This window comes from Gracilinanus agilis, chromosome 5 (assembly GCF_016433145.1).
Source record: "Gracilinanus agilis isolate LMUSP501 chromosome 5, AgileGrace, whole genome shotgun sequence".
Classification (NCBI taxonomy): Eukaryota; Metazoa; Chordata; class Mammalia; order Didelphimorphia; family Didelphidae; genus Gracilinanus; species Gracilinanus agilis.
Genome location: NC_058134.1, coordinates 120,157,080 through 120,173,467, shown reverse-complemented (window position 1 = coordinate 120,173,467; position 16,388 = coordinate 120,157,080). Strand labels below are relative to the sequence as shown.

The 16,388-nt window shown below is 38.5% G+C and overlaps 1 pseudogene; it reads right to left on the bottom strand.

Annotated features, from left to right (window-relative positions):
* Positions 1-15,395: 15,395 nt before the first annotated feature.
* LOC123249925 lies at positions 15,396-16,036 on the bottom strand (annotated as a pseudogene).
* Between the last annotated feature and the right edge of the window lie 352 nt (positions 16,037-16,388).

Sequence of the window (16,388 nt, the reverse complement as noted above, 5' to 3'; positions counted from 1 at the left end):
TTCCCCCATTCTCTCTCTCTGTCTCTCTGTCTCTCTCTGTCTCTCTGTCTCTCTCTGTCTCTGTCTCTCTCTGTCTCTGTCTCTCTCTGTCTCTCTCTCTGCCTCTCTCTCTCTGTCTCTCTCTGTGTCTCTCTCTCTGTCTCTCTGTCTCTCTGTCTGTCTGTCTGTCTGTCTGTCTGTCTGTCTGTCTGTCTCTCTCTCTCTCTCTCTCTCTCTCTCTCTCTCTCTCACACACACACACACACACACACACACACACACACACACACACACAAATCCCCTGGTTCCTCAGGCAAAGATCAGGCTCTGTTTCCCTAGAGAGGATTCAGGCAATGAGGCCATAATGAGTTTGCAGTGTTATCTGTCTCTGGGTCCCCTGAGAGAGGAGCAGGGAGGGGCAGAATGAAGCTGTCATTGCTATGTGACCAGAGAAGGCTGTAGGATAACATACAATAACCTTCCCCCAAGCTGCTAGCATTTGGGGCTTAATTGTGTTTTGTTAATCAGGAAAACAATTAATTTGGCTGATGTCTTGTTGGTAGGGTGGTTTTTTCCCCTTTTAAATACAAGAGATGCTGCTAAAATGATCCTGTCTGATGCCTCTAGATTCAATTTCGTTCCTCCCTGAGGCAAGGAAATTTCTTTCCACACCAGCTCTAACCAAACAGAGACATCAAGGCTGGGCTTTCATTTTATTCTTAGAAAAGGGCTTCTTTCTGAAACTTTTTATACATTCGTTCAAAATAATGTCTGAGCATGGGCTACAAGCAAATCCTTGTGCTAAATACCATGTCCTAAATAAAGTAGGATAAAGACTCATCTCATAACCTCATGGAGTTTACAGTTTTGTTGGGAAAACGAACCATATACACAAAATGAATCTAAGAAAAGGTAGCTTATGAAAGAACAATAAGAGACATGCACAAGTGATATGGAAGTCCAAAGGTGACAGTGATTACTTCTGGGCAGGAGGATTTCAGAAGACTTCATGAAGCAGGTCACATTTGGCCTGTCTGACCTTTGAAATAATTGGACAAAAGTATTGGTGTTTTTCAGTTGTTTCTGACATTCATGACCCCATTTGGGATTTTCTTGATGAAGATACTGGAATGGTTTGCCATTTCCTTACCCAGCTCATTTTATAGATGAGGAAACTGAGGCCAACAGGGTCACACAGATAGTAACTGAGCCCAGATTTGAACTCAGATTGTACTGATTCCAAGCCCAATGCTCTATCCATCATGCCATCTAGCTGCTCCAATTCTACAAATATGTAGAGCTACATATTTCAGATGGAGGGAACAGTGGGAGCAAAGGTACTGAGGGATAAATTACAAGGCATGTTCCATGAACACTGGGTTAATATATGTAGTATAATGTGCATGAAGGGAGAGAAAGGTAGGTTGGGGCCAAACTGTAGAAGACCTTGAATGCAAAGCAAAGCATGCTGTATATTTAAGATGTACTTTGTAGTCATGAATTTACAAGGGAATTGAGTTGCAATCTTTTATACGATGAGAGAAATTGGGTTACAGCCCTGCTAGAGATCACAGATTATCGATTTAAAGGTGAGAGAACCTATAGAGGACATTTTATATCCTTTCTACTTAAAACTGAGTCCCAGAATATGTGACTTATCCAAGGTCATACAGATAATAGTTGGCAGAGCAAAGATTTGAATGTAGGTCTTCTGACTCTAATTCCACTGGGTTTTCCATTCTAGAATACTGTCTATCGCACCACAGATGACTAATTTCTATGGCATTTAACAAATGATTCCATTTCCAAATATTCCATTTTATTATGAAATGCCATGGCAATAGCCTGGGAATTAGACTCAGAGGAGTGTAATGCAGGATTTATGCAAGATCTCTTGCATTTGCAAAATTACCCTAGGCAATCCTGTCAGTTAGGAGAATGGAACTTTGGCCAGGCAGGTGTCAGTCCCAAGACCTGACAGTTTGAGCTGGGACTATAAATACCCCTACAGAACCAACCTGGGGGTTCTGATTTCCTTGACCTCACCCAGACACCCAGCTACCCCTTGACTTCCCTTGGGAACCCAGGAGGGATTGAGGGAGGTGGAACGTGGGCAGGAAATTAGATTAGGTCAGCCTAGTAACAGGGACACCCCTAAACCAATTCATCAATTTCATCTCTCTAGCTTTTGGATCACATAACATCAGGGCAGTGAAAATTATCTCTGGCTGAGGGGCTGGTTCCCTCAGCCTGATCTTACCTTCTAGGTCCATTGCCAATACTGGCCAGTCACCCTTAGCAACAGCTTCTCCAGACCCTAAGCCCTCTTTCCTCAGTTTTCCCTCCTGTGTTTAAATAAACCCTTAGACTGAAACTATGAGCTCCTGTAGTTAATTATAATGTCATCCTGGGCTAAGGGGCTGAAGAGAGGGGAGAATAGCAGCCACTTGACTCTAAAGGAAGTACTCGGCAAGCATCCATTTTGTTTAGGAAGTGTGTGAGCTTCACTTCTTTTTAAGTACTGCTTTCACTCCAGCAGGGAAGGGCTCCTCACTCTCCACCTTAAAGGTGCCTATAGATAGCAGGGAGACTGACTGGGCATCACAGCTCAGGCTACACATCCTTGGCAGCCTCAAATCACTAGCTACTGTAGTTACAGGCTCCTGGGCTCAGGTGTCTCACTTGTACCAGCAGCTCCCCCATTATCAGCCAGTTTACCCCCTTATTACAGGAGATATGTCCAAATCTCAATGTAACTGCCACAAATTAGTTTTGTGACTTTGGGTAAGTCATTTAACCATCTGGGTCTCTGATCCCACAATGAACTCTCCAATGAAGTGAGTTGGATGAAGCTTTCAGAGGTCTCTTCCAGTTTGAAAATTGTAACGATGTTGTATATTAGGTCTCCATTCATTTACCCAATATTTATTGGTCTCTTGACAGGTGCTGTGGAAAAGATGAAGAAGTAGAAGATGAATTCCTGCCTCAGGGGAGATTATAATCTAATAAAATGAATTTTGTTTTCCTCATTCTAATATGAAAAGTCTATGATACAAGTGCTCCCTAACCCACTAACAAGTTTCTATGGTCTTAATGATTAGGACACTAGGCCTTTAGCTGGGTTTTTTCCTCCCCATTATGGGGCAAGCATAATATGGGTGAAAATTATTATTACTAAATTGAGTTGAGAATTCATGTAGCAAGAAGTTAATGGAGGTTGAACTCTATGTTCTGTTTTTAAATCCCCCCTGCAAACTCATCATGAGAAAGTAAATCTGGTCTTATAAGAAGACCTAAAAGCCACAGCCACCTGTTTAGGAAAGACTGGAGAATTTCTTCTGACTGGGATCTTTCTGTGTTCTAGCAGAAGGGAAGAGAGAAGACTGAGGTCAAGAAAAGGGAAATGAATGGTTGCAGTGATGCTGAGAACTAAGCATCTGGACAGAATTCATAACTATGAGCTGGAATGACTTTCACTCAGGGTGGAAAGAATGAACGGGCTTTGACCTCAAACCTCCCATTTAAATTCCTCTTTTACTCATTTGCCAAAATTATCTTCCTACCACATAGGTCTGACTCCGTCACCCCTCCTACTTGGTAACCTTGAGTGGATCTCTATGACCTTACTGGCACCAAATATATAATCTGTTTGGCTTTTAAACTCCTTCATATGCTGGCCCCTTCCTACTTTTCCAGTCTTCTTATGGTTTATTCCTTTCCATCAATTTTATGATTTTTTCACTGTCCTTTTCATTAGAACATGCTGCCTTGATAAGTATGAATCTCCACTGCCTTTTCTTTTATACTTCTTTATGAATAGCCTTTGATTATCTTGATCCTAGACTTTAAGAAATAATCCAAGAAGTGGGTAGTGAAAGAATGAATAGATTCCAAACACCAGATATTTCACAGAACCATTATTTTCAACTTGATAGTGTGGTATGTTATGGGGGTTTCCCATGAGTTGCCATGAGTCATGTGAGAGTTTCCCATGATCTTTGGATTCTGAGATTATTTTAGGTGGGGAAGATGTATTTCTTTATTTTAAGTTCATTTATTGATTTATTTAAAATATTTTTCCATGGTTATATGATTCATGTTCTTTCCCTCCCCTCCTCCCACCCCCTCCTGTAGCCAACGAACAATTCAAGTAGGTTTTATGTGCATCATTGATCAAGAGTGTTTTCCATATTATTAATATTTACACTCGGATGACTAGAGTCTACATCCCCGATCATAACCCCGTCAAACCATGTGATCAAGCAGTTGTTGTTCTTCTGTGTTTCTACTCCCACAGTTCTTTGTCTGAATGTGGATAGTGTTCTTTTCCATAAGTCCTTCAGAATTGTCCTGGATCATTGCATTGCTGCTAGTAGAGAAGTTCATTACATTTGATTGTGCCATAGTGTATCCGTCTCTGTATACAGTGTTCTCCTTTCACTTTGCATCAATTCCTGGAGGTTGTATCACTTCATATGGAGTTCACAGTTCATTATTCCTTTTAGCACAATAGTATTCCATCACCAACATCACAATTTGTTCAGCCATTCCCCAATCAATGGACACCCTCTCATTTTCCAGTTTTTTGCTACCACAAAGAGTGCAGCTATAAATATTTTTGTACAAACCTTTTTCCTTATTATCTCTTTGGGGTACAAACCCAGCAGTGATACGACTGGATCAAAGGGCAGGTGGTCTTCTAAGACCTGTTGGGCATAATTAAAAATTGCCTTCCAGAATGGTTGGATCAATTTACCATTCCACCAGCAGTATATTAGTGTCCCAATTTTGCCATATCCACTCAAACATTTATTTTCCTTTGCTGTCATATTAGTCAATCTGCTAGGTATGAGGTGGTACCTCAGAGTTGTTTTGATTTGCATTTCTCTAATTATAAGAGATTAAGAACACTTTTTCATGTGCTTATTGATAGTTTTGATTTCTTTATCAGAAAATTGACTATTCATGTCTCTTGCCCATTTATCAGTTGGGGGATGGCTTGATTTTTTTGTATGATTGATTTATCTCCTTGTAAATTTGAGTAATTAGACCTTTGTCAGAGGTTTTTGTTATAAAGATTTTTTTCCCAAATTGTTGCATCCCTTCTAATTCTGGTTGTATTGGTTTAGTTGGTGCAAACCCTGTTTAATTTAATGTAATCAAAATTATTCATTTTACATTTTGTAATATTCTCTATCTCTTGTTTGGTCTTAAAATGTTTCCTTTCTCATAGATCTGACAGGTAAACTATTCTATGTTCATCTAATTTACTTATAATTTCCTTCTTTATATTTAAGTCATTTACCTATTCTGATTTTTTCTTGGCGTAGGGTGTGAGATATTGATATAAACCAGTGATTCCCAAAGTGGGTGCTGCTGCAAGCCAGGGTGGTGGTGATGGCCACAGGTGCACTTATCTTTCCTATTAATTTCCAGGGGGCCAAGTATTATTTTTTCTGGAAAGGGGGAGGTAGGCCAAAAAAGTTTGGGAACCACTGATATAAACCTAATCTCTCCCATACTGTTTTCACAGTTTTCCCAGCAGTTTTTGTCAAATAGAGGGTTTTTATCCCGAAATCTGGGATTTTTGTGTTTATCGTACACTATCTTGCTGATGTCATTTACCCCAAGTCTATTCCATTGATCCTCCCTTCTTCCTCTTAGCCAGTACCATATTGTATTGATGACCACTCCTTTATAGTACAGTCTAAGATCTGGTAAAGCTAGGCCCCCCAGCCTTCACATTTTTTTCATTATTTCCCTTGATATTCTTGTTCTTTTGTTCTTCCAAATGAACTTTGTTAAATTTTTTTCTAATTCAGTAAAGAGATTTCTTGGTAGTTTGGTATAGCACTGAATAAGTAAATTAATTTGGGTAGGATTGACATTTTTATAATGTTGGTTCATCCTACCCATGAGCAATTAATGTTTTTCCAATTGTTTAGATCTAGTTTTAATTGTGTGGAAAGTGTTTTGTAGTTGTCTTTATATAATTCCTGGGTTTGTCTTGGCAGATAAAGTCCTAAATATTTTAAATTGTCTAGATTTATTTATTTATTTATTTATTTATTCATTCATTCACTCACTCATTTATTTATTTATTTGTTTGTTTGTTTATTTATTTAAACCCTTAACTTCTGTGTATTGGCTCCTAGGTGGAAGAGTGGTAAGGGTGGGCAATGGGGGTCAAGTGACTTGCCCAGGGTCACACAGCTGGGAAGTGTCTGAGGCCAGATTTGAACCCAGGATCTCCCGTCTCTAGGCCTGGCTCTCAATCCACTGAGCTACCCAGCGGCCCCTAGATTGATTTTAAATAGAATTTATTTTTCTAACTCTTGCTCTTGAGTTGTGTTGGAAATATATTGAAATGCTGATGATTTATGTGGGTTTAATTTGTATCCTGCAACTTTGTTAAAGTTGTTGATTATTTCCACTAGCTTTTTAGTTAATTCTCTAGGATTCTTTAAGTAGACCATCGTATCATCTGCAAAGAGTGAGAGTTTAATCTCTTCATTGCCTATTTTGATACCTTTAATTTCTTTTTCTTCTCTAATTGCTACTGCTAGTGTTTCTAGTACAATGTTAAGTAATAGAGGTGATAATGGCCATCCTCGCTTCACTCTTGATCTTATTGGGAAGGCTTCTAATTATCCCCATTGCAGATGATGCTTGTTGATGCTTTTAACTATATACTGTTTATTATTTTTAGGAAAGGCCCTTCTATTCCTATACTTTCTAGTGTTTTCAAAAATTTGTCAAAGGCTTTTTCTGCATTTATTGAGATAATCATGTGATTTCTGTTGGTTTGGTTATTGATATGGTCAATTATGTGGATGGTTTTCCTAATATTAAACCATCCTTGCATTCCTGGTATAAATCCCACCTGATCATAGTGAATAATCCTCATGATCACTTGCTGGAATCTTTTTGTTAGTATTCTATTTAAGATTTTTGCATCTATGGTCATTAAGGAGATTAGTCTGTAGTTTTCTTTCTATGTGTTTGATCTGTCAGGCTTTGGAATCAGTACTATATTTGCATCATAAAAAGGAATTTGGTAAAACTCCTTTGCTTATTTTGTAAAATGTTTGTATAATATTGAGATTCATTGTTCTTTAAATGTTTTATAGTATTCACTTGTGAATCCATCTGGTTCTGGGAATTTGTTCTTAGGTAGTTCTTTGATGACTTGTTTAATTTCTATTTCTGGTATGGGATTATTTAAGTATTCTATTTCATTTTCTGTTAATCTAGGTAGTTTTTATTTTTGTAAATATTCATTCTTATCACCTATATTGCCACATTTGTTGCCATATAGTTGGGCAAAATAGTTCTTAATAATTACCTAAATGCACTCTTCATTAGAGGTGAGATCACCCCTTTTATATTTGATACAGTTAATTTGTTTTTCTTCTTTTCTTTTTATTAGATTAACTGATAAAACTATCTATTTTATTTGTTTTTTTCAAAGTACCAGCTCCTAGTCTTATTTATTAAGCCAATAGTTCTTTTACTTTCAATTTTTATTAATTTCTCCTTTAATTCTTAGGATTTCCAATTTAGTTTTTATCTGGGGATTTTTAATTTGTTCTCTTTCTAGTTTTTTAATTTTAATCTCCAATTCATTGACTTCTTCCCTCTCTGATTTGTTGATATATGCTCTCACGGATATAAATTTTCCCTGAGTACTACTTTGGCTGCATTCCAAAGATTTTGATATGACATTCTCTTATTACACATGCAATTATATATAATATATTAAAAATATCTAATGTATTCAATTAATATATATGTTAATTGTATATATATATATTCAATTAATAATAAACAATTATTCTTTCTATGCTTTCTTTTTAATCAACCAATTTTGGAGAATCATATTATCTAATTTCTAATTAATTTTTGATTGGCCTCTCCATGTACCCTTTCTAATTATTATTTCTATTGCATTATGATCTGAAAAGATTGCATTTATTATTTCTGCTTTTTTGCATTTGTTTGCAATGTTTTAATTTCAGTCTTTGTAAATATACCATGTGCTACTGAAAAGAAGGTATATTCCTTTTTGTCTCTATTTATTTTTCTCCATATCTTTATTAACTTTAATTTTTCTAAGATTTAATTCACATCTCTCACCTCTTTCTTATTTATTTTTTGGTTTGATTTATCTAGATCTTGTAGAGGAAGGTTCAGGTTTCCCACTGGTATAGTTTTACTATCTATTTCCTTCTTAAGCTCCAATAGTTTCTCCTTTAAACATTTGGATACTATACCATACATGTTGAGTACTGCTATTTCTTTATTGTCTATACTGCCTTTTATCAGGATGTAATAACCTCCCCAATCTCGCTTAATCAGATCTATTTTTTCTTTGGCTTTGCCAGCTATCGTGATTGTGACTCCTGCCTTCTTTTTCTCAGTTGATGCCCAATAGATTTTGCTCCATCCTCTTACCTTTACCCTCTGTGTCTACCGTCCTCATGTGTGTTTTTTGTAGACAACATATGGTAAGATTTTGGTTTCTAATCCATTCTGTTATTTGTTTCTGTTTTATGGGTGAGTTTATCCCATTCACAGTTATGATTACCACCCTGTGTATTCCCCAACATTTTGATTTCCTCTCCTAGTCTTGTCCTTTATTCTTTCAATATTTCCTTCTATACCTGTTTTGCTTTTAATCAGTTCCCCTAATCCCAACCCTAATTTTACTTCCCTTACCACCCCCTCCATTTTTATTCCCCTCTTATTTTTCTTTAGAGTCTATTAAATTCCCTACTTCCTCTCTTTTGGTACTCCCTGTCCTGCTCCCCTCCCTTGGTTTTTCCTTTACAACTTGCCTGTAGGATAAGATAGAATTCTATATCCCAATGGCTCTAGATGACCTTCTCTCTCAGAATTGATTCCACTGAGAGTAAGGTTTAAGTATTATGTATTAACACTCTGTTCCTCTCCTTTTTATAATGCTATTCTTCTCCTCCCCCCGCATATGCCTCTTTATGTGGTATAATTTATCATATTTTTCTTCTTCCTTCAATTTTCTTTTGGTGCCATCTTCTATTCCCACCCTTTTTAAAATATCATCTTAAATCACTTAGTACCCCAACCTCTACCTATGAATAATTCTTCTACCTACTATGATAGTGAAAACAGTTTTTGTGATTTACAAATATTTTTCCAACTAGGAATATAAACAATTTGACCTTACTGAAGCCCTTAAATTCCCCCCCCCTTTTTCTTGTTTATATTTTCATGTTTCTCTTGAATTTTGTATTTGGAAATCAAATTTTCCATTTAGTTCTCATCTTTTCTTTACAAATACTTGGAAAGTTTCTATTTTGTTAAATGCCCATACTTTCCCCCGCAAGTATATAATGAGTTTTGATGGGTTGGTGATCCTTGGTTGTAGACCCAATTCTCTTGCCTTTCTGAAAATATCATATTCCAAGCCTTGTGGTCCTTTAGTGTGGAAACTGCCAGATTCTGTGTAATCCTGACTGGGGCTCCTTGATATCCGAATTGTTTCTTTCTGGCTTCTTGAAATATTTTCTCCTTGGCTTGGAAACTCTTGAATTTGGCAATTACATTCCTGGGGTTTGTCTTTTGAGGTTTTAATGTAGAGGGTGATCTATGGATTTTTTCAATGTCTATTTTGCCCTCTTGTTCTAGAATATCAGGGCAGTTTTCTTGGCTAATTTCTTGTAGTATGATGTCAAGGCTTCTGTTTTTTTCTAGATTTTTAGGTAGACCAATGACTCTCAAATTGTCTCTCCTGGACCTGTTTCCCAGGTTGGTTGTTTTTTCAATGAGATATTTCATATTTCCTTCTATTTTGTCATTCTTTGGACTTTACTTTATTAATTTTTGCTGTTTGTGAGATTATTAGCTTCTACTTGTCCAATTCTTGTCTTTAAAGACTGGTTTTTAGCTATGGTCTTTTGATTTTCCTTTTCAGTTTGGTCTAACTTGCTTTTCACAGCTTCCAGTGGGTCAATTCTAGTCTCCAATTTGCTTATTATTTTATGTGATTTCTGTGCCTCTTTTTCCAAGTAGGAGATTCTGTCTTTTAAACTATTATTTTCCTTTTGAATTACTTGCATTTCTTTCTCCCACATTTCTTCCCATTGTTCCTCCATCTTTCTTACTTGGTTCTTAAACTCAAATTTGAGTTCCTAGAGAGCTTGTGACTAATTTCCATTTTTTGAAAGTTTGGAAGTGTTTGCTTATTTTTCACTCTTTGCTGTTGCTTCTGTACTCTGCTCCTTTTCTCCATAGAAGTTATCCAATGTAAGAGGCTTTCTTTGTTGTATCTTACTTTTTTTGGTACTTGTGGATTGTAGTTGGGTGTGTTGGTGGCCATTGCTGTGTTAGTTTTATCTTCCCTTCTCAGCTAGAAGTCTGAGTGAGGAGGACAGGCAGCTCTTGGTGTAGGGAGCTACAGAATGATTTTTGCTCTGAGACTATTTTTCCAGTCTCCATAGTGGGCAGCCCATCTCTGTTATTTTAGCTCCCAGACTCTGCACTCTGCATGTCCCAAGTCTTATGCCAAGGCTTTGCACTATCCTCAGGGATAAGACTGTGGTGCCCTCAGCCAGCTCCTGAGAATTTAGAGATTGCCCCAACTGTGCTCTGAGTCTGGTGAAGTAGGTGGTGTGGGGGAGGGGTGATTAGCTCACACTTCGGTAGGTATAATTTTACTCCTTTATAGTGTGGAAATGCCCAAACCCTGCCTACCTTCAAGACTGCTTCCTACAGTAGAGCCCCTTTACTCATCTGATTTTTATTTTTGTCCCTTTGAGATGCTTTGTTGTGATTGGTAGTAGGAAGAATTGTGAAGTTCTTTCTACACTGCAGCCATCTTAGCCCCAGATGTATTTATTCAAATCTCACATTACTGAGGTTGATTCACCTCTACAACAAGTATATGGTCCGATGTCTCCTCCCTCCCCCTTTTCCCGGCAGATGGATCCCCTTTTAAAGGTTCTATTAATTATTATTTTCCCTCGTGGGCATATACCAACTGAGGGTGAAGGGGAGTAGACTAGAAGAATGCTGAGTAGCAGGGAGAATTAATGTTTTGCTGTGGATAATCCACAAAATTGATTTACATTTCTATTCTAAAAGCTAATTGTTTGCTTAATAGAGCTTCTGCCTTAATTATGGCTATTAGTAAATGAAACTGCTTTGGAATTCACAAGTGTGCCAGAATTCTACAAGTCTGGTGTTAGACACTAGAGCGCTTCCATTGGCCAACTTCTTCAGGGCAATGTGGTATAGTGGAAAGAGAGCAGCTTTGGGACTTGAAAGATATAGGTTCAAATCCTTGCCTTGTGTCATATTACATGTGTAACCTAGATCAAGGTACTTCACCTGCCTGGGGTCTCAGTTTCCTCATCTTTAAAATGAGGGGGCTGGACGAGATGGTTTCTAAGGTTGCTTCTAGCTCTAAATCCTATTATCCTATTCTGAAACTTCTGTTCTATGCATAAACATTTATTTAAATCTTTATTGCCATTAGTTTTGGAAATAAAAGTGATAATAATGATTCCCTCCCACAGATTCTAATAGAGCTCAGAATACACTGGAACTAGGAAATATTCTGTCTCTTTCCCCCTTTCTCCTGTCTCCACAATTAAGCACCCTGCCTATACTTGTCCTCCCCAAATTACCTTCTCATCACCTCAATACAAAAGTATTATTCCTTTATTGGTTGGTTTCAGCTAGGAGAAAAAAAATTAAACATTACTAGGGTGTGAATGACTGATTGTCTCAATTCTCAACCCCCTTTAAAAAAATAACAATAGCTAGCATTTACATAACACTTTAAGGCTTGTAAAGCACTGTACATATGTGGACTCATTTGTCTATGAGGTAAAGGCTATTAACATCACTATTTTACATATGAGGACACTGAGACTGAGACAAGTTAAGTGATTTGCTCAGCATCACACAGGTAGGAAGTTTCCAAAGCAGGGTCGAATTTAGGTCTGATATACTCCAAGTTCAGAACTCTTATGTACTAGGCTACCAAGCTACCTACCCAGGGGCATGGCATTTAACATTCAAATTCAATTCGGGAAATCAATAGACAAAAATTTATTGAGCAACTACTAAATGATAAGTTACTGCTGCTTGTGCAGGGGATAGAGATGCTGGACCTGGAGTCTGGAACACTCATTTTCCTGAGTTCAAATCAGGCCACATACAGTTATTAGCTGTGTGACCTTGGGCAAGTCATTTAACCATGTATGTCTGTTTCCTCATTTGTAAGATAAGCTGGAGAAGGAAATGGCAAACCACTCCAGTATTTTTGCCATGAAAACCTCAAATATGGCTATAGAGTCAGACATGACTACGGAATGACTGAACAAAAAGTGGTAAGTACTGTGCTTAGTGTTGGGGATATAAAGACAAGAATGAAACAATTCTTGGCCTTGAGGAACTTGAACCCTGCTGAAGGATATAATGTGCGCTTAACTGAATATGTACAGAATGTATGCAAAATGAATACAAGGTCCCTACCCTTAGGAGAGAAGCTGCTAGGACTTGGTGGTGGGGTGGCAGATGAGGAAAAGCTTCATAGAGGAGGTAGTATTTGAGCTGGGTTTAAAAGAGATGAGATTCTAAAAGGTAGAAGTGAGGAGGGATGCCTAGGCATGGGTGGAAGGTAGAGATGGGATTCAAACTCAGGTCCTTGGACTCTAAATCCAGCCCTCATTCATCTGCATCCTTCTCTCTCAGGAAATGCCCAGGCTAGTGAAAATTATCTAGTGATATGAGGAGAAAAATCTTTTTCATCCCAAATCAGAGCACAAAGGAATAATTCAGCAGAAGTGGTGAGGTAGGTAGGGCACAAATGATTTTTCTAAGGCAAGGAAGTAGTCTTATTTCTGACTGAAGCAATGGAATGAGGTATTGTAGATGGGTCTTTTTGTTGGCTGTGGTACCTGACCTGAATGCGACTGAGAGGAGAGGGTAGGGTAGTGACTGTGGAGGAAGGGAATGAACAATGAACAAATGAACAAATATTTGTTGAGCACTTCCCTTGTATCAAATACAATTCTAGGATTTGAGGATACAAAAACAGTGAATGAAACAATCCCTACTCTCAAGAACTTGCATTCTAGAGGTGGGGGAAGACTTGACATAAGCTATGAACAAATCTGCATTTAAACATTAAAGTTAAAAAATATTTCCATATATCCAAAAGAATAAAAGGATGTGAACTAATGAATGAATCTCTTTTACATATATCTCATTTTTCTTTAAGGTATATTTTAAAGTCACCATGTTCCTTTCAAAGATGTCTAGTTTGTATGTTTCCTTCTGGGCTTGTTTTTTTTTTTGTCTCTTCTATGTGTTTTCTTTCAGATGTTTCAATGATCTTCTTTCCTTTTTATTTTTTTTCTTCAGCTCATTATTAGTCTCCCCTTCAATCATATCCCTAGGAAACTGAGGAAGGAGAGGGAGAGAGAGTCCTGTAGAGTAGGGTGGGAGTACAGGCACCCTGAGAGTTGCACCTGAGCCCCAGTGGGAAGAACGTGGGCTGCGATGTTAAACACACCTCTTTGGAGTTCTCTGAGCTGAGTTTTCTCTTCAGATGCTTAAATTGCCTAGAGATGCATACTTGCCTGATGCACCAGCAAACAGTTAAATGCATCAGGGTTTCCTGGTATGATGTGAATTTTTTGCAAGGGAGGCTCATGTGGCTGGCACTGCAAGAGAACGTGCTCTGGGCCAAGCATGGAAGCATAAGAGCAGGTGCAGCTCCCCACAGGGGAACTTTGGTTGTCAGGCCCTGGAGTCAAGCATTGAAGAGTGACATGGCAATGAAAAATAAAATCATTCAGCCAATAAACATTTATTACATGCCTACTATGTGCCAATCATTGTGCCAGGCACTGGGATTACAAAGAAAGGTGAAAGATAGTCCCTGCTCTCAAGGAGCTCACATTCTAATGGGGGAGACATCATCAAACATCTATGAAGGGAACAGAGGAAAGGCTCCAGAATTAGGAGGGATCAGGAGAGAGTTAGTGTAAAAGGTGAGATTTTAATTGGCCTCAAAGGAAGCCAGGAAATGGCAATGAAGAAGAGGAGGAATAACCAATGAAAATAGCCAGTCAGGAGATGGAGTGCCATTAATGGATGATAAGTTATTAAATTGGAGCTGAAAGGGACCTTGGAAGTCACGTGGTCCAACCTCTTCATTATGTAGATGAGGAAACCAAGGCCCTCAAGAACCCGACCAAGAACATGCAGGGATCAGGTAGCAGAATTAGTATTTGAATCCAGATCCATCTTTCCACTATAGTAAAATAATGAGACAATTGTGGGAAGTGGACAATAAGATAATAGATTATTAGAACAGTTAAAAGCCAGGGAACTATATGAACAATGAGAAGAAGAGGGATTCAGAGAAGCTTTAAGCACTTTGTAGGTAGTGAAAAAATAGAAACTGGGGAGCACAGTGAGAGGATAGAGACTTGTGGCAGGTAGGTACAACTCATTGTCTTAGAGAGTTTCTTACAACACTGACATAACACAGCATCCAGTGTGGTTCAAAGGCAGTTCTAGAACCCAGACCTTCCTGTTTCTGAAGCTAATTCTCTATTTGCTACTCTTAGGGTAAAATGAGATCTTTTAGAACTGTCCTTGCTTCCAGGATCCATTATTTCACTTGATTTATTTCTTGAGCAGACAACTTCTTTGGGCTTCAGAATGGAGGGAAAACAGGGGCATCTGGGTAGCTCAGTAGATTAAGAGTCAGACCTAGAGACAGGAGGTCCTAGGTTCAAATCCGGCCTCAGACACTTCCCAGCTGTGTGACCCTGGGCAAGTCACTTAAACCTCATTGCCTACTCTTACCACTCTTCCACCTAGGAGCCAATACACAGAAGTTAAGGGTTTAAAAAAATTTTAAAAAAAAGAATGGAGGGAAAAGGATCATTCTAGGTAAAGAAGTTGATAATCATTTGACAGATACACAGACACAGTAAGAAATCATGGATATTTTACCTCTTATTCCCACTCTGATATCCCTGCTCCTTGCCTCCTATCCTGCACAGGTGGGTTAGTGCTTTATTTATAGCCTGTCTTGGTCTACTGAGGGTTAGCTTCCTGATATTCCTGACTGTTAGGAAGTTCAAGCATCCCTATTCATTTTTGAAATCCATTTTAACAGGCAGTGCTTAGGAAAGGAAGAAAATAAGTGATTAAATGCTTATTATACACCCAGAATTTTTATTATTTCATTTGATTCTTTTTTAACATCCAAATCCCATTATATTATACAATTATTATCTTATAAGGCAGCCCAATGGTCAGGCTCCCACTTAGGCTGGGTATAGATGGTGTGTTTATTATTGTAGCCATGTTATTCTGATTTTATCAATGGAAAAGCCAGATGTTGCTGAGATTTAGTGGGAAAGTAGACTTGATCCCCAGAAAAAGCCAATCCTGCATGCTCAGATTTCTCCAACAATAAATCCAGGATTTGAACACAGGGGAATAGGGACAGAAGCCCACCAGCAACCCACAGTTGTTCATAGGCATGAGTTCACCCACCATGAGAAAAGGGTAGGTCAGCCTGCTCAGTGCAATCCTCATTACTTAGTGTAACTCTGAACTGTCAATGCTTGGCTGAAACTGTCCTCTACCAGGTAGGCATTGATAAAGTGAGCCAAGAGATTATAACCCCACAGGAAAACCATACCTCCCAGGACGTGAGGTATCAAGACCACAAAGAAGTCTAGCAGTCCTTCTTTTTTGAAAATCTTCCCAATAGAGCTCAGCACACCACTGAATGGAGCATATTTCAAGCCTAGCTGGGACTGGGCTTCTTGTCCTTTGAACTGGATCATACAGTACATTGAGCTGATGTGCAGGGGGTGAGAGACCACCCTGGACACACACTGCATCACTGTCTCATGGACATCTCTTTTACCACTTTCTGCAGCGATGTCTTCATGTTGTCCTTGTTGGATATATGTTCTATCTCCTCTAAAGGAAAGCCCTTTTTCACACTGCCCTGGGATAGAGTGGAGAGAGCCCTAGACATAAGCTCAGTGTTGTCATTCAGGCCCCCAACACCAAAAATAAGACCTCTGTGGCCTCTGCACTATCCATGGTTCCTAGGGCTGCTATGGCCTTTGTCTTCACATCCCAGGAAGAAGGCTGAGGCATTGCAAGTCCCAGTCCCAGTGGGGTTCTTAGCTCAGTGCCCCCAGCTGCAGCCTCATTTGATTTTCAGAGGTTAAGTAGTAATAATTTATTTAACACCTACAATGTATCAGGCATTGTGGTAAACAAATCCCATTTGATCCTCACAACAACCTTGAGAGGTAGATGCCATTATTATCCTCATTTTATAGATGAGGAGCCTGAGGTAAGTAGGTAGAGCCCTGGGTTAC